Source organism: Excalfactoria chinensis, chromosome 4 (genome assembly GCF_039878825.1).
Source record: "Excalfactoria chinensis isolate bCotChi1 chromosome 4, bCotChi1.hap2, whole genome shotgun sequence".
NCBI classification, from domain to species: Eukaryota; Metazoa; Chordata; class Aves; order Galliformes; family Phasianidae; genus Excalfactoria; species Excalfactoria chinensis.
Window position 1 is genome coordinate 5,002,623 of NC_092828.1, and position 18,689 is coordinate 5,021,311.

At 47.4% G+C, this 18,689-nt stretch overlaps 1 long non-coding RNA gene across 1 annotated transcript; it reads right to left on the reverse strand.

The window, feature by feature from the left end:
• Positions 1–11,102: 11,102 nt before the first annotated feature.
• On the reverse strand, positions 11,103–13,376 carry LOC140252156 (uncharacterized). Its single transcript, XR_011903553.1, has 3 exons — positions 13,147–13,376; positions 11,776–11,913; positions 11,103–11,193 (listed from the first exon to the last, which is right to left on the reverse strand). It is a non-coding gene; the product is annotated as an uncharacterized lncRNA (long non-coding RNA).
• Positions 13,377–18,689: the final 5,313 nt, after the last annotated feature.

Genomic DNA, 18,689 nt, shown 5'->3' on the forward strand with positions numbered 1-18,689 from the left:
CTTCATTTCCACGAGGCTCAAATCATCTTTGCTACATCTGGATGAAGGCAGTCACATCAGTTTACACCTGCTGGAGAAGTGGACCAAAGGAATTTGAGAGGAACTTTGTCTGTCATGACTCCAGTTTGCAAAGCAGGTAGTGAGGCCACTGATGGAGTGAAACGTTCGGATGCAATATGGTGCAGCACTTCCATGCCCAGAAGAAAAAACCTGTCCTAGAAAGATCTTAATAATGGAAGGGTCACACTGTTGGGCAGCCAATGTCCTCAGTGAATCTGCTGAAGATCTGCCATTCATCCTGGTGCGCAAGCTTTCCTGTTAAACCTGACTCCTAGGAAAGACTAATGCGGAAGGAGATGCAATCAAGGCAAGCCAGAGGAAAGATAACCCATCAATTACCCAGCGGCCTGGGATATTCCTTCAAAGGCCCATTCAATCAGACATCTGATTTGCATGCCTTTCCCATTTGCTGCAGGTACTCATTAGGAGCATTTAAATACAACCCTGACTGCAGCCCCACAAAGCCTTGGGTGGATACTTTTGAGAACCTCATTTTAGTTTATCAGGGTTGTCAGAAGTTGCAATTACTGTAGAGCATGAAACAAAGTCCTTTATCACCTCTTTGAATCTGCTGGGATTAACATCTCCCCCTTGCAAAAATAAGTGTCTTCACAGTATTTAGAGATCCCAAAGATCTGCATCTCTTCTTTTAAATCCCATCAGGAAAACAGTCACAGTGATCCCCAAACACTGGACTGATGTGATGCTCAGCTCAATGGCACCATCTTTTCTCCATTTTTAAAAGAACTTTGTGTCCCAGAGATTGGTTGCAAACCTGGTCTGTATCTACTCATACCCACATTCAGACTAAAACAGGGACAGCCTATTTCCCTTCAGCAGGAGACCAGAGCTGGGTCCTGCCTATCCTCAGTTGCAATAAATTGCTTTTTGGCCACAGAGATGGAATCATTCTGCAACAGGTCAGGCCTGTCCCTCCTCCTCCTTGCCCCTCACTTCCCTGTCCCAGCCTTGCACACTGTCTCCTGACTTTGCGATCTGAGCTGCTATTTCAACATCCCCAGAGCTGGACTGGGACCACAGTGCCATTTGGACTTCAGTCCATTTACAGATGGATATTTGACCAAGAGTTTGGATTCTTGGGCATTTAACAAATTGTACAACCCCACCAAGCTTGAGCCATGGTTTGGACGTTTGTGCTGTCTCTCTCCTGTACATGCAGACGGTGATCTCTACCAAGGTCAAATCTACCTGGAAACTGCCCAGGAGTCTATTTTCACATAAGATGTAGGAACTGAAAGTTCTCCAGCTTGCCTTCCCCCTGAAAATTTGCTTGAAGTCAGCCCAAAGCTTCAAAGGTTACTGTGGAAGGAGAAGGTTGAGAGAGATGATAGACCCTTGAGGAAAACAGTTATAAAATCACTCCTCCCTTTCTCCTTCCCCCCTTTGGCAGAGCAACACAAGCAGACGTGGTGTAGACACAGCTGTACCCACACACGAGGGCTTCGGTCAGCATAGTGTGTTATTGTGGGAGGCAGCACAGCAAAACACGCTCTGGCAGGAGAAATCCTCACAGCATTGGCCCAGCCTTGGTCAATATTTGTCCTGAGTTTGCTCGGAGTCAGTTCTGTGGTTGGCGAGGACAGCTGCACTGCCTCACACATCTGTGGGTTGGTAGCCTCCAAATGCAGAGATGGTGCTGGATGGGCACTTCAGGAGGTACAGGAGAGGAACCAATAACCCCAACACCAAAATCCCAACCAATTTGGTTCCACTCAACCTTTTGTGCCCCTCTCCTGCACCAGCATCCCAAACACCAGCAAGAAAGCTTTTAAAGGAAGAAAACCACGTTAGCCTTACGCCAGCCTTTGATTTCTCCTTGGATGCTCTTGTACGAGGTATAAAGGTAGTGTCTTTAATGAGATTACATATCATAGTCAGTCGGGAGCTGTTAAAGAGCTGTTTCTAATGGGATTAAAATGTACAGCACCCAGTTATAGCTGTAATTGCATTACACCCGTAAGGAGAGCCTGCAGTGTAAACCAAAGGCAGGTCAGGGATTCGGCGCGCACTGCTTCACTTCAGCATCTCCCGAGAAGCTTCCCTGTTTTCCCCTTTTTTCTCCCCCCTGTCTTGGATGAAGAACAAAGAGGGAGAAGATTTAGCAGAGTGTCAGGAAGTGACTGGAGGCTAATCCCTCGCTGACACTCCCCAGCACCAGGGGGAAGTAACTGAGATCAGCCAAATTGGCATATCAAAAGCCTTCTAATTATGTCACTGGTGTCTTGAGCCAATTCCTAACATTCTTATTCATGGAGTTTCCAGCACAAGAAAACCCTCCTTAATCCAACCTGCTGTTGTGCAGAATGTAATGTCATGGATGGGGTTCTCTTTGTCAGCGCTGGAAGGCCACCGGGATGGCTCCTACCCTTTGCAACGCAGAGGGTGAGCTCTGGGTGCACCCAAAAGATCAAATCCTCCTCTTCCTTACTTGCATGTTGGTTATGGAGTGCTGTGGTGAGATCAGCTCACTTCTTTTTTCCCCCAAAAAATATGATGGGGTGAGAGCAGAGCTCCTGCCACCGAACATCATGCCACTAAACCCCAACTGGATGCAAAGCCTGCGTGGTGATCTGATGCTGATAAACCCACTGGGATAAACATTTCAGTAGCTCCAGCCCTTAAAAAAAGGTTCTATGCCAGGCTTGTGTTCCTTACTGCAACCCCAGTTAGCAAGGTCCTCACATGGGATGGTGAACAAGCACACAATGGATTTGCCCACAGCCACTGAACACTCAGCAGTGAGGATGAGCCTAAAACCCGGTGCACAGAATTATTGGATAATTTGAGTTGGAAGGGACCCTTCAAAGCCATCTAATCCAACTCCCATGTGATGAACAGGGACATCTGCACCTTGACCAGGGGGCTCATAGCCTGGTCTGATCTGACCTTGAGTGTCACCAAGACAGGGCACCCACCAAATGGGACAGGGTATCTTGGCAGCCAGTCTGTCCTACCTGTTGGGCTGCACGCTCCCTTTCAACAGGGCTGGGCAGCTGACTGGGAGGGTGTGAGTTAAGCAGTAACAGCGCCGGGTCTGTAGGTAGCACTTTTCATCTGCAGTCTCCAATCTCTTGACAAATATTGCTCGCAGTAGTGAAGATCTGAGAAGAACAAAAGGATTGGATCTGTGCCCATCTTTCTTCTTTGTAATATGCAAAGAGGGCCAGAAATCGCTTTGTTCATGTTAGATTTTGTTTTTCTGTTGTGTTATTTATTTTTTTTCCTAAGGTATTAGAAATGCAGATCTTTATTGCTCAAGAGAAAACAACATGTTCACATTGTGAATAGACACTGAGCAGGTGACACTCAAGCAAACAGGGAAGTGATTTGTTCTCAAGTTATTTAAATCACTACCTTTTGTGTCTTTACTGTTGTTGCTACAGCTCAAGAGTCAGCAAAACACTTGGGAGCAAAGAGACTTTGAGCAGGACACTGTCATGATGCTCACCACCTCTGCCAGCCTGGGCTTTATGTCCACGGTTGAACATGGCTGCTATGATTTTCTGGCAAACTCCTTTTTTTTTCTGGAAAGCCCAGGGGACTTTTCTGGAATTCCCAGGGAGAAAAGCCAAACATGGACTGAATGGCAGAAAGTGGGGACAGGCACCTCACCCTCCCAATTCCACTGGTGATGCGTCATTCCTATCCTAGAGCCACCCTTCCTCAGCACCCCCGAGACAACCCCATTGTGCAAACTACTTCTCCAGGCTCCCTCTGCCCTCCCCGGGACACAGAATCTCTCCCAACCCACAGAAGCCAGGGCAAAAATCTGACACCCACTCACCACCCAACAGCTTTCCATCAAAGGGAAAATGTGCAGAGTGGAGTTGGATGGCCAGGGGGCTCCTGGGGAGTGTGGGGTGAAGCAAGGTGTGTTGGTCTTCCATGGGATGTTTGCGTTGAGAGGGTCCTATCTTACACAGCAGTGGCAGAGTGGATGGAGTGGTTTGCTGTGGTGATCAGAGATGGGAGAGAAGTGGGAGAAAAAGGTCTCCCAAAACTGTTGTGAGGTGCTCAACACAGGGACCTGGCCCCTGTTTTTAGCAGATAAAATCACTGTGGCCCCATCCATTCATCTGTCTGCCGTCTCTATATCAGCATCTCCAGGACAGAGAGGACACCCCCTCCCCAGCCCCAGCCACAAGCCCTCCCTTGGCTTTGCACTGGAGATGCTCAGAGCTGGGGGATCCATTTCCAGCTTTCTTCCTGGCCAAGCTGCAATAGAAAAGAGTCCCCCCAGCTGCCAAAACCCCACGATGATGATGGCAGAATGGGGCTGGGGGTGGGTGTGCCAGATGCATGCTCCATCCCCTACCCCAGGCGCCTGGTCCGACTCGCCTCCCCCAGCTCCAGCATCACCTGCCTGTTTATACGGGAGATCTGAAAGCTGTTACCTCCAACTCTTTTTATACCCTGGTCTAATCTAGATACTGTTAATGATATTTACTTTTAAGACGCTCACCTTAGATTGGCTTTTCAACATCTAAATTAAGTGTTCCATCTCAGTCTTTGATATCATGACGGCACTTCAGCTACCTTTGATCATATCTACTAAGTATTCTCATTAGTAATCAACATTACTTACTTAAAATAAACACATGTTTTCTTGAAGCTTTGCGGTTACGCTTAATCAGCCGCAAAAATTCCCCTTAAGACGGTTTGTATCATTCAAGGGCATTTGCGTCCATCACCCCATAAATAGCTGTTGTTTTCCGTGCTCTCTCCCAAACTCTGTCTGTTGAGATCTGGCTTTCCATTAAAAGGACGTGATAGTCGTAACATCCCCCCTGCCTAAACCCTCCAGAAATTACAGTGGATGCCCCTCTGACGTGTGGAAAATGGTGAGAAATCACTGTGTTTTAGATAAGCTGTTTGTGATTGGAGTCACACCGCAGTTCAGAGTATCAGATCTATACTAAGTCCTGTCTCGGTCAGAGCTCTGTATACAGTATACACGAGCATCCCTGCACCCATCTGAGGAAGCCACCAGGGGAGGCAAATAGGTGTCTCTCACCTTCCAGCCCTGAAAATGTCACTGTATCCCACGCTCTGAGCTCCTCCTCCCTTGTGAACCCCACATCTCAGGGCCTCAGACCCTCTCCAATTATCGCCAGCCAGGTGGCAGAGAGGAGGTGACCCCTCAGAAACAGCAGTGGTGATACTGGGCTCCCACAGTGCCTTCTCAGTCCAGCGGGACAGGACCAAGGCACCTCCCTGCCCGCTGGCCATGGAGGGATTAGGGACACTAAGCCCCTGCCAGGGAGGGATTTGGCAGAGTTTAAGTCTTTCCTGCTGCTGATAACGTTTCCTCCGGCTTCACCCCATCCCCTCCGCCCTTTGATGTCAACTGGAGGCACCAGGTCTAAAAAAGCCACTGCTGTTGATTAGACCTAATTAGTCCCTAATGCCCTCTTAAATCCCATTTAAAAAAGGAGCCATTCAGCATGCCCAGGGCCAAAGGAAACGGTAAGGTGTCCATGATCAAAAGGAGGGAGAGTGCTCTCCAGGTAATTCAAGATGAGCAGGGTGCTTACGGTGGGCACCAGTCCTCCTAGAAAAGGCTCATGCAGGTTGAGGGCAGAGGGCATCCCCAATTCCTGGGGGCATTCCAAAGCCATGTGTTCTCCTCCCCAAGCCAATTCTTAACCCAATATCCTCCGCTGGGGCAAGAGGCTGATTTCCAATGCAGGAGGAGGAGGAAAAGGGGTGAAAACTCCAGCGTTCCAAGAATAGTGGTTGAGTTCTCAATCTTTTTTTTCCTTCAGATGTCATTTTAGCAAGGACTTACACCATCCAGTCCTGTGAACTGAGAATCCTCGGGGGCCTTTCCTTGTGTGGGGAGAGGTGCGCAACCTCCCTTTACCCACCTCCTTCCTCACCAACACAAAAGGGAACAATACATCCAGGACTGAGAGATTAGGGCATTGGTTTAGGAAGACACAACAGGGATGAAGTCCTATTTATCACATGCTTGAGCCCCACTAACCTCAGCGACTCCTTGCCACTCCATCCTCATCCCATCTCCTCCACCAGGCTCAAGAGCCGGGAATGAGATACTCCCCATCCTGGGTCTTTGCCTCAGCCACACGACCAACCTCCCGCCTTTAGGTCCAACTTTCTCTAGAAACCAGGCCTGCATCCAAATTAATTTTCTGTATGTGTTGTTGGAGCGATTAGATCTGCAAATCAACATAGCCACAAACTGAATAATGCACCAGCGCTTAGCGCTGTCGGGGCAAAGCCCCAAGTTCCTCATCAAGTTCAGTCCTGCAGAGCCTGTAACTAATGATTTTTCTCACTTGGCCAGGAGTCAGCGCTGTATCTCTCACATGCACATACAAACATTGTACGTGTGCCTTGTTAGCATAGAGCGATCTGTAGATAAGGGGCAGCAGAATGGAGCACTATGGGGCACTGGGACACTCACACGGCACCTCACCCTCAGTTCTGCTGTTCATGCTGAGCCTGGGAGAGCCAGCTGAGGGCAGGAGGAACATCTCACCACCCACAGCTCTTCATGTTGGGATGGTTATCTCTTGCTGGGAAGTTCTGAAGGTCTCTTATTAGTCCCAGTACTAAGAGCTGGCCCAAAGCCCGCTGATGTCAATGAAAGCCAAGAATGAGTTCAGTCTTACACAGCAGAGTCATCTCAAACCTAGGTTTGAATTGCTGCTGGCCTGGCAGGCCCCACCTGCAGATACCACCACCCTGACCACACCAGCATGGAAACAGACAGGGACTGCAGCTCCCAGGAACTCCCCAGGCATCACCAGGGACTGAAGTTGGGTGAGATAAAGATTTACATTTCTGCATTAGAAACAAAGATAACCAAGGAACTAGGGTGAAAGTTCCATAAAATGAGTTTAAGGAGTGAAAAAAATAATCAACATAGGGATGTCCCTGCTTGTGCTGGTGACACCTCAAGGCAGAAGGGACAACAGCGGTGAATGACATCTCCAAGAACAAGGTGGGTGTTTAGCCTAAGCTCCTCACTTCACCTAAATCCCAAGAGAGATGTCACTTTTCAGAACTACCCTGATGTTTTGTGGACGAGCCTCTTAGTGACTGGCTCCATCTCCCAGCCTGGCACCTCTCTGTCACAGTCATTATGTTTAATGCAAAGCACCACAGCAAACTTCATCCCCTGTTACTGAATAGTCTGGGCTCGACTAGAGCTTTATCCATGAGCACAGAAGAACAGAATGGAATGGGATGGGATGGGATGGGATGGGATGGGATGGGATGGGATGGGATAGGATAGGATAGGATAGGATAGGATAGGATAGGATAGGATAGGATAGGATAGGATAGGATAGAATAGAATAGAATAGAATAGAATAGAATAGAATAGAATAGAATAGAATAGAATAGAATAGAATAGAATAGAATAGAATAGAACAGAATCTAATCATAAAATCATTAGGGTTGGAAAAGACATCTAAGATCATCTTATCCAAACATCAACCCATCACCACCATGCCCACTGAGCTATGTCACTTAGTGCAACACTCATTTTCTTGAATCAGTTGGATTACCCTGATACCCATTTACTTTCCTTATAATAAAACTGGTGCTTATCCAAATGATCGTTTATGCTGTAAATCAGCTGTGATACCTGTTATTCTTCAAATTATACCTCCTAAAAGCAATGGTGCTTCCAAAGTGACAGCAGGACCTGATCTACCTCCATCAGTCCCTTGCTGCCGTTCCATGAGTTGGGCAAAACTGAAAAGGATGGGAGCATCCCTTAACATTGTTTGTTGCTGTGCAGCACCTCTAAATACACTCCTTCAAGGCCTACTCAAAGGATATTGCCTTACCATGAGCGTGGAGACTGATGGTGTTTGCTCACACCAAGCCCATTTCTCAGTACTGGTCACTTGATGTAGCCCCAGCTCACACCAGCAGGAAGGGAATGGAGTCCTGCTCATGGGGCTTGTACTGTCTTGCCAGGCAAAATATCAGTGCAAAAGAATGCACCAATTATAACTTAATGTTTTCTCTTTAGGGCCTCTGACATTGTAGAACTATTGACCCAGCTGACAGAGGTTGACAGAGCAAAGGTTTGGAGTGAAGTCATCCTCTGGAGAGAAGAAGCCAAGAGAACTTCTGCCTTGGCCTGGTTTTGTACTGCTTGTATGGCCATAGGAGGGACAGCCCATGGCTAACAACAGACATCAGTCAGCCCAACCCAGGGCCTCTGTTGGACACTGTTCTGGTGGAGATCTCTTTCCACAGTTTTCTTCTGGGAAACAAAGAGATGGAGAAAGCCACAAGGGAACAGATTATACCAGAGGCCATGGCTTGCATCCACCATTCAGTCTGAGTACTTCATCATGGACAGTGGGGTGAAATCAGTGTCTGTCCAGCAGCAATGCTTGCACAGACACCCATCAAGAGAAGTGGCAACCTTCTGCAGCCCTCATCTCCTGTTGGGTGGCATCTGAGTGGCTCATGCAGTGAGATGTAGCACTAGGACAAAGACATAAAGGTGATGCTTCCCATCTTTTCCATGGATTGGACCCAGCACAGGGATCCTGGCATGGGAAAAACAACCTGGAGCTGGGCTCAGCCACCTACTCATACTGTGGTGGGAGCTCAGTATCTCCTGGTACCCCATCATACAGCTTCTCCTCACAGCGCCTTTGCTCTGCAGTGAGATCAAAAGGCATCCAGCCCACTGATGGCTCCATTTGTGTCGAAAGGCTCCCTGATTACCTCACCATTAGCTGCGCCCATTAAACAAAATCTGAAAGGTTTTAGACAAAGCTGAGGTTTCAGATGAGAGGGTGAAGGAATGACTCAGTGCCTTTAAACGCCAAAGTCTTCTCCTCCGTCCTGTTTGTACAGCACCTAACACGAGGGGTCCAGGTGCACGCCTAGGGCTCTGAAACACCGCCACAATTAAATAATAAGGGTAATAGCAGCTGTACTCCCACCAGCAGGGTTTCGTTTTATTATTTAAATATTCAGTTGCACTTGGTAGCACCTCGCAGAGATGCAGTTTGTTTCAGTAAGTAGGAGGGTGACCCCCGGCCAGACATTGGCATCTATTGGGTATGGCCATAGCCCATGGGGCAGGAAGCAGTGACCCCATGGTCCTGACCTTCCCCAAGGGCTGGATGGGGCTGGGCAGTGACTTTCCAACTGACATTAGCTGCCCATAGAGTCTATAAGAGTGGTGAGCCACAGCTTGGGTCACCTCCAAATAAAGCCCATTGATGGAGGTTTATCTGTAGCCAAGAGCATCCAGGGGTGGCAATCACAGAGATATCAACGTGAAGCTGGGTGCAGGTGAAGAGGAGCAGGCAGAGACAGAGAAGCTTTTCCCTCCTCCCTTTCCACCTGTAGAATTAGCAATAAACACCAAATTTCAACCCTAAAAAAAGAACTGATAGAAAGCAAGCAGTGTCGTGGTTTGGCAGCAGTGCCTGAGGTTTGGGCTGGGGATTGTTCACTCCCCGTTGGGCACCAAACCCAACACAAGAGCAGCCTTCAGGAGGACAAGTCTCTGCAGAAAAGCCCTGGAGACCCTCTGATTGGCTCCTGGCATCGGTTGACCATGGTCCCCCCTCCAGATCCCACCACAAAGCTCTTCTCAGGGTTGAGGGAGCTCCTAGGAAGCAAACTGCCTCCAACCTGGTCCTTCTCCTCAACATGGCCCAGGGCATCCTACTCTGGGTGGTCCTGTTTGAGCACGGGGTTGAACCAGGCAGACCCCGAGGTCCCGTGCTTCTCCTGCCAAGTCCAGCTCACAGGTCAGATTCCTGGTGGGAACCACCTGCATTTATCACAGAAGAAATAGTGCCATCTACTGACATTTATATCCTTATTCCTAGAAAGCAAATGTGGATCCTTATCTCCCTTAGGCCAATGAACATCTGGCTTTATTTCAGAAACACCCATGGAGTCAGACTGGCGGTCACATAAGTGACCCACATCCTAGGTTGGTACACACTGGCAGCCTGAGACCCCCATACATCCAGGGTAACCCCATTGGCTGCAATGATCTGTAGGAGCGGCCACAGCACCAGGGACAGACTCCAAGCCCCCCTGGGAGAAGGGCTGGAGGTGAACATGCTGCTCACTGCTGAATTTAGCTGATCTTTATCCTCTTCACTGCAATTAATGAACAGAGCTAAAACCTTCCAATAGGCCTCCCTTCAAAGGTTATCCCCTACACCATTCAATTTCCTAGTATAGGTTTTCAACCTTGATCTGTGGTCTGATTCCCATGATGCTGATGGCTTTTGGAGTTACTGGGGCACCCAGAGGAATTATGGGACAAAGTACCTTGGCCTGGGTGATAGGGGCTGAGATATCTCTTAGTGTTCCTTCTTGACATCATGAAAGTTTCAGTTCTCATGCGAATATCCGGGAGGTAACAACACTTAGCATGATGCCTCCTATGTGAGCTCAGAAATGAAATAAAGCTCAACTTCCTGTTTTGTTCTTTATTCTAAACATTATATGTATTATATATGGTAAATAGTTTATTATACTGTGTGCTATTATATTACCATACGAACACCAGCCCCTCTGTCTTGATCCATCACTGAGGCCACCTTCCTATGCAGGGACCGTGATGGAAGACAACACAGGTCTCAGATTCTGGCAGTGCAAAAAAAATCACTCCACCAAAAGTTGGTCCAAAACCACTGGGAGAAACCACTCAACCCTTCTCTCCCAGTGACAGGAAAGGCCCAGGGTGACAGCCTGAGGAAGCCCCATGTTGGGGAGAGGGTCCCACCCCCACCACATCCCTGGGGATGTGTGAGTCACAGAGATCAGGTTGAGAGCAAGTCAACATGAGAGTCAACAACACATAGTGAATCTCAGCTTGGGAACTGACCGTGGAAAGCAAAGCTCCTGATTTTCTGATTTTCCGAGCTGACCTACCAATAGTGAAACCATCAAAGCAGGAGGCACATTCCTGAGGTTTGACCCAGCATGGCAAAGCCAATGAAAGGTTCCCACTCAACGGACACTGGCCCACAGCCACAGGACTTGCAGGTAGCCAAGATTTATTTATTTTTCTCTTCTATGGTTTTGTCCAAGGCTTCATCCTGCCAGGGCTCTGTCTCATCCTGCAACAAGGAAGTCGAGTTTCTCCTACAGAGGTATTTTAACATGACAGATAACCAAATACATATAGTTAAAAACATTACCAAGTATGTATAACATATTTTGTATATACATACAAATAACCTTCTAAGTGAGAGACCAGCATAAAAGACAATCAGAGTAAACACTGTAATCATTCTAATTATGCAACATATTCTGCCTAACATATTTATTTTTAATGGTAGTCATTTTAATAACTCTAAGGTCCTGAATTAGTCCAATATGTTCTTAACTACATTCACTTTAAATACAAATGATAATTACTTTTCCAGAGGGTCCAGTGCCATGGATGGGCTTGCTGAGCGCTCTGCGTTACTCTGCTTAACGTGTTTACTTTTAATAACAGGTTTAATGATGCACTCAGTGCCTAATAACCATGTTTAGTCACAAAGAGAAAAACCAACTACAAAATACCTTCTCTACAAACTAGGCTACAGGGGACCGTTGGCCATCCTTTAATGCACCTCAATATGTTTCAGCTCCGCTGGCACCCATGCAGAGTGCTGGGATTTTCAGGGAGGGCTTTGGGATGACCAACAAGAATAGGGTGCTGCAGGGAACTCAAGATACCTAATCTGGCTTCACCTCCTCCCACCCCCGGTGCTCAGTGGATGGCTCTGGGAAGATGAACGGAGAGGGCTTCAAAGGGAGGCTTCTGTGGGCATCATGGAGCTCTTGATGATGGAGATGAGCCAGAGAAGAGTTTGCCTGAAAATCACACCCGCTACGTGTTAAAAAAATAATCATAATAACACAGAACCAACACCACCAAAACCTCAACTCCTACCTTCGACTTTAAGCAGATCCCCAAGAACTAGAAAGGCGATTAAATCAAGCAGCAGATGCTCTCTGCTCTCATGCCTGAATCAAATAATCCCCCCCCCCCCAGCCCAATTCTGGGGACAGGTGGGACCCCTTGGGCACATCCAACCTGGCACAGAGCTTCTTTTCCTAGCAGAGCACTAGATCCCCAAAATATGCTTCTCAATGTGTTTCGTCTAGACTTGTCCAAGCCCAGAGCCATGTCCAAACCTGTGCAATATCACACAGCGAGGAGATGCTTGGAGCCATCCCACATCCCTTCCTGTGCCGGATTTGACACCCATTGGATGTCACATAAGTCCCCAGTGCATGGCAGTGTTTTTGTTTAGTCATCATGGATACATCTAGGTTGGAAATGACCTTCAAGATCACCAAACCCAACCTACTAAATGCCACCGCTAACCCGTGTCCCTTAGTGCCACGTCCACACATCTTAAATACTTGTAGGGATGGGCACCCCACCACTTCCCTGGGCAGTCTGTTCCAAAGCCTGTCCACCTTTTTCATTTGAGAAATCCTTCCTAATTCCCACCCTAAACTTCCCCTGTTACAACCTGAGGCTGTGACATTCTGTCACTTGTCACTTTCTGGCCAAGCCAAAACTCCTCTGGGCATCATGATTCTTCCCTCAGCCCTTTAGAATCCCACGACACCCAACATGCACCAAAACCCTTCCAAACGATCCTAAATAGAACTGCCACAGATCTCACCAAGCTTCAACCCTGATTACGTGAAAAACACTTGTAAGACTTGAACCCGCTCTAATTTGTATGCCTTCTGCCCCAGGGCTCACGCAAAATGGGAGGGTGGAATCCAATAGCGTGTTGTGCATAAAAAGATGATGCCAAAGATAACCTTATTGCTAATAATAACTGTGGAATCCGTCCCTGTGAACAGGCCCCATTGAATGCCCAAACATAAGCATTCCTTGGTTAGGTTTTTCTGCCTACAAATATTTCGTTGGGAGTCTTTAAATACTAATCACAGAACTCGGGTGAATGCTTTTTATCTTCAAAGTGCTGCAGGAGAAAAAAAAAATAAAAATAAAAATAATGTAAAAAAAAAAACAAAATTAATTCATTAATCAAAGATAATTATAGGGCACAAAATATGCCTTGCCAAGAGCGAAAGTCAGCCAGCAGCCCTACGGAACACCATCCTGAGGACTCCAAGCATCCCTTCAACGCGGAGGTGATTTTCCCAGAGCAATACCCGAGCCGGATCCCTCTTGTTACTGCTCAAGCTGTCCGCCTGACATGTGTTAGGCTGCGTGTCTGCCGTGCAGGAAATAGGGTTTGAAGCTCACAGCCAGGAGCAAAAGCTCCGATTGAGGCTTTAATGAAGCTGGGATTGAGTGGCGAGGGTGGTTCAGTGAAGCAGTAAATGCAAACACATTATCACCTGAGAACTTGCTCCAATTTCACACCAATTAACTAGGAATGAGAGAGGGCTGGGGCTGGCTGCAGAGATGGCTGATAATCCCATGAATGGGCAGAAATGGCTCCTGCGCAAGAGGCTGTGCCAAAATGAGCTTGTTAGATAACGGCGGGCCCAGCAATTTTGTCTTGGGGAGTAAGCATGTCGTTACTAGAGCTGCTTTTATTAGCAAACGCTACAGACGTGCTCAGAAATACAGATGCCTGTGAGGGAAACAGGGTTGGAAGGCAATAAAGCAATAGCTGATTATCTCACCTCTCTGCCAATGCAGTGTAGAGCAGGAGAGGGCAAGGATGCGTGGGGAACTGAGCTTGGGATGCACGGGGAATGACCTCTGGGATATTTGGGGTGAGATGATGCTTTTGGGTGGGTTTTAGTTCCAACAAAAAGAGGTCTGCAAGTGCTAAGTGAGTCTGTAGAACTTGACCAGGGGTCAAAAATCCCCATCCCCTCTGCCTGCACCATTTTCACCACGTTTCAATGTTTGAGTAATTTCCCATTTGGTTTACACCAAAACAAAGGTTTACTTGCAGGAAAAGGGAGGCAGTTTAAGGAAAGTGCTCTTTAAGGGAATTTTAGGGGTTAAACACTAAACCAAATCACACACTGAGTGTGCAGAGCCCTCCCTTATCCCTTCATTAACTGCTGGGCTCGATGCCTGCAGCCAGCCTGACCCTCGCACACAGTGCCACGAGGCTTCCTGCAATCAGCAGCATGAATGAGAGCAAACTCTGGTCTTTGAATGGATATTTGAAGTCTCATCTTCATTTTAAAATACACAGTCTACTGCAAATGCATGTGAAAAGACGCCTTGCTGAGTATCACAGTGGCTGTAGATCTCAAAAACGAGTGGATATTGGGGGTGGTTTCCATTTGGGCAGGAAATATTTCAGGCTTGATAGAGCCTCCCATCTCCTGTTAGGGAAGGTACAAGGATGATGTGAAGATTGCTCCTCAGCTAATCCAGCTGGTCAATCCATCAGAGCTGCAGTCACGGGCTTCTCCCATGCCCTTTAAGCATGACCCATAGCCCATCACTGACCCTTCTGCTTCAAAAAGGACTGGGATGTCTACCTTAAAATTCAGGAAGGTGTTTTCTCTGAATGTGGAGAATGAATGGCCAGAGACCACGTTACATCCTAATTTCCTAAAGAAAACCCCACATGTATTATTCACTCTGTTGAGTTCTGGGGTTGTGTGATCGTGCCCTCAGCCCTTAGCACAGCCCACCCCAACTGGTCAGTGAGTTGGGAAACAATAGATTGGATAACAGGAAAAATTCATTCTCTGTAAGAGTGGTCAGGTATTGGAATAGGCTGCACAGGGAGGTGGTGGAGTCACTGTCCCTGGAGGTGTTCAAGAAATATGAAGAAAAGTGGCATTTAAGAACATAGTGGCCATGAAGGGGATTGGGCTGACTGTGATTCCATGATAAAAGAAGGGAAATTCAAAATGAATATAAGGAAAGAAGCTTTTTACAATAAGGGTAATGAAGCACTGGCACAGGTTGCCCAGAGAGGTGGTGGATGTCCCATCCCTGGAGACACTCAAGGTCAGGCTGCAGGGGGCTCTGAGCACCTGATGTAGGTGTCTCTGTTCACTGCAGGGGAGTTGGAACAGATGATCTTTAGTGGTCCCTTCCAACTCAAATGATACTATGATCCTTACAGTTTGGGTTGGCGACCAACCTGCTAAGCCATTTAACCCTACACCCCCAACCGGGAGATGCTCTCTGTGGGGTACTCAGCTCACTCTGGGGTAAATCTCCTATTCTGTGAACAAGCCCTGGTGTGAATCCACAGGACTCTTCCTGCTTGCTGCCCCTGGCCTGTAATTATCTTAAAGGTAACAATTAAACCATTGCATGCATGCAAGGGGTTGAGGGAGCACAGCGCCTAATCCCTGCGAGCATCCCAGAGTTGGGATGGTTGCACTCCACAGGGCAGTGGGGTAGGGATGGGCTGAGCCTCAGTAGTGCCCCGGAGCAGCAGGAGCCCCCCAAAAGCATACAGCTGCAAAGGGTCCCATTCTGAGCACCTGATGGAGCTGCGGGTGTCCCTGCTCACTGCATGGGAGTTGGAGTGGGTGGCCTTTAGAGGTGTCTTCCAATTCAAACGATTCTGTCAGTCTGTAATTCTATGATGTCTCCCCCCATCACTTTCTCCTCCATTCACACACTGCAAATTTGAGAAGGGGGGAATCACAGAATCACAAGGTTGGAAAGGACCTATAAGTCCAACCGTCCTCCCTTTACCATACCTTCACACTAATGTACCAGTAGGTACCATTTTCACTGGACGGAGTGTTATAAAGATTTCCAAATCTCCCAATTTTTTGGTAATAATCTCTTTTTTTCTCCCTCCCCCCCCTCCCCCCAATTAAATACAATTCCAGCCAATTTGAGTAAAGCTGAATCCATATTTACTGAATCTCTATTTAACTCAAACTAGGTTTTGAAGTACCTGGTCAAAAGCAGCTCATTATGGTGGAACAAATTGCTTTATTATAGCCCAAACAAGTCCAAATCCCTTTTCAATTAAGTATATAATTTCCAAACACAGCCAGCTTTTCTTTCTTCCCTTCCCTTTCTTTTCCTTTTTCTCTCCTTTCTAAAACATCAGTAACTGGGGAAAATCCCCATCTGGAACCCTTGTGCTGCTGGACCAGGCACCGCTCTAAATAATGCAGCATCCCTTTGTGCATATGTCAATGGGCTTTTCAGGTAAGTGAAGGTAGGATATCTTCAAGTCAGGAGTAGTGTTGTGTGTAGGTGCCATTCTGCATCACTGAGCATCTCATTTACGGGGTTGCTTTCCATCCTGTGAGCATCTGAGCTTTTAATTTACACTTCTAGAGGGTGTCTGCATTGAGTTTCCATTGGAAGGCAGAGGGCAGCAGGTTGGTGGTTCTCCCCACCCCCTCAGTACTGACCACAGGAGCAGCACTGGGATGGGCACTCACAGCACAGCCAGGTAGAAAAAGCCTAAAGAAATGAGTGGGAGGGATGGACGCTTATCTGTAGATCTTCACATCAAAATATTCACCAGCCAACAAGTTGCTGGGCTCGATGAACACGGCAGTGCTGTACTCAACAGCCTGCCTTGAGCTGGAGATCAAGCAAAGTGATCTCCTCCGCCTTTCAATGCATGAAGCTGCAAAATGTTAAGGGCATAGAAACTTACTTTGATTGCAGGGCTGGTATCTTGGAAGTCGCATTCCTTTAATTTCCTTTGACTGCTCGCTCTCCCCATGAAGGACATGCACAGGGTGTTGAGTTTGCAGTGGAAACTGGTTTTGCCTCATTTTCCACTTCTCTCCTGCTACCAGGAAAGAAGCGCAGCACTTCGGAGGCCTTCCTGCCTCTTTCTATGCAGACAGAAAGGGCTGGGTGTCTGTGTTTAATTACAGCCTGAAAGAACTGCATTTAAAAGACAACAGCAAGCTATTTAATTAATACTTATCATTAGCACACATAGGAATGCCTAGCAGCAAATTGCAACAACAAAGCAATTCCTTTTCTGTTGTGTTGTTTTTTTCTCCTTGCACTTGGGATAAATTAATTAAAAAAGAAAAAGTAAACAATTTGAACCAGGTTTGGGATGACTTTTTGTGTAGTGGGAGCACAGGGATAGTAGCTCTGACCCTAACACAGCCCGGATCTATAGGAGCCTTCCAATCCCCAGCTTTACCGGCTAAGGAGCTTATCTTCATCTATCCAACTATCTATCTCTCTATCTCGGCATTCACACTGGGCTCATACCCATGTCTGAGCGCCTGCTTGTCTTCATACCTGTCCATAAATTATACAGTGCCCCCGGGGCATTATAAATAATAATTCAACTCCCAAACCTTCAGAACACTGTTTTAAAGAATTGGCTTATAATTCAGTGCACTGTGGACTCCACCTTCTAGCCTATAAAGGCGGTGTTGGAGGAGGACGTGACGCCATGGACAGATGAGGAAGTGCCCCAAAATCAGCCCTGTGCATAGGAGGGATAGGGTGGATGCCCATGGGCAGATGGATGGGGATGAAGGAAAGCTGAGTTGCTCTGCTGGTGGGAAATAACATCCTCATCCTCAGCCTTTATGAGATTTGTAGAACTCCCCACATTTCATCTCAGTTAGCCCTGCAAACATCCTGTTGTTCTATGCTTCCCTTTAATTAATAGCACTATCAGTGACTGGGGTGATGAACTGCAGTGTGGCACTGGTATCTCCAGCATGAGGCAATGACCACTAACTTGGAAGCAGATGGCTTCAAGGGCAGAACTCCACGTTTAGGTAGGCAGACAACCCATACTGGGAAAGGGGTCCTAGATCCCAAACCCCATATTTCAAACACCAAAAATGCTCACAGGACGGCAAGATGTGGAATGCAGGAACTATGGGGTAGAAAACTCCAGCTGAGAAAGGAGCGACTGTGCTGTGTCCCAACATGTTGTATCCCCATCCCAATGCATCTTCTTCTAAACGCACTGCACCCATCCCAACATACTACAGTCCCATCCCCACACATTGTATCTCCATCCCAACACACCACAGTCCCATCCGCACACATTATATCTCCATCCCAATACACTACATCCCCATCCCAACACACTGTGTCTTCAACCCAACACACTACAGCTCCATCCCAACACACTGTATCTCCATCCCAACACACTACAGTTCCATCCCAACGCATTGTGACTCCATCTCAACACACTACAGCTCCATCCCAACATACTTTTTCCCATGAAATACATGGAAAAAAGCCATATTGTCCCTTGGTGTGAAGAGTGTTCCAGTCTTTAGGGAACATCCCTGGTGAGATACATGGTCCCCATGGAGGATGACTGTAGGCTGTGGGCATTGCTGTTTCCTGGGACGCATGGATCAAACCTACTCAGGGGAAGGGAACTGGAGTTTTTGTTTAAACAGCTGATGTTGAAATGAATTATTTCATGATACGGCCTGGATTTGTGCACAGCTCTGGAAGGCACAGAAGTAAATATTTGTCTAACTAAGAAGCATGTTGAGCTGCTGGAGCCCTCAGCCACCTGTTAATGTCTCAGATATGGAGGCACCACCAGCATCCACCTTTCCACATGTCTTTCTTCCTCACATCTTTCATCTTCCCATCAAATAAAAGTGATTCCTCTCCATTCAGACAGCGTAGAAGCTCTTAGCACTGGTATTGGGGATGAACTGTGTCCCTGAGCCTCTCATGGGAGCTGCTGGGAGAT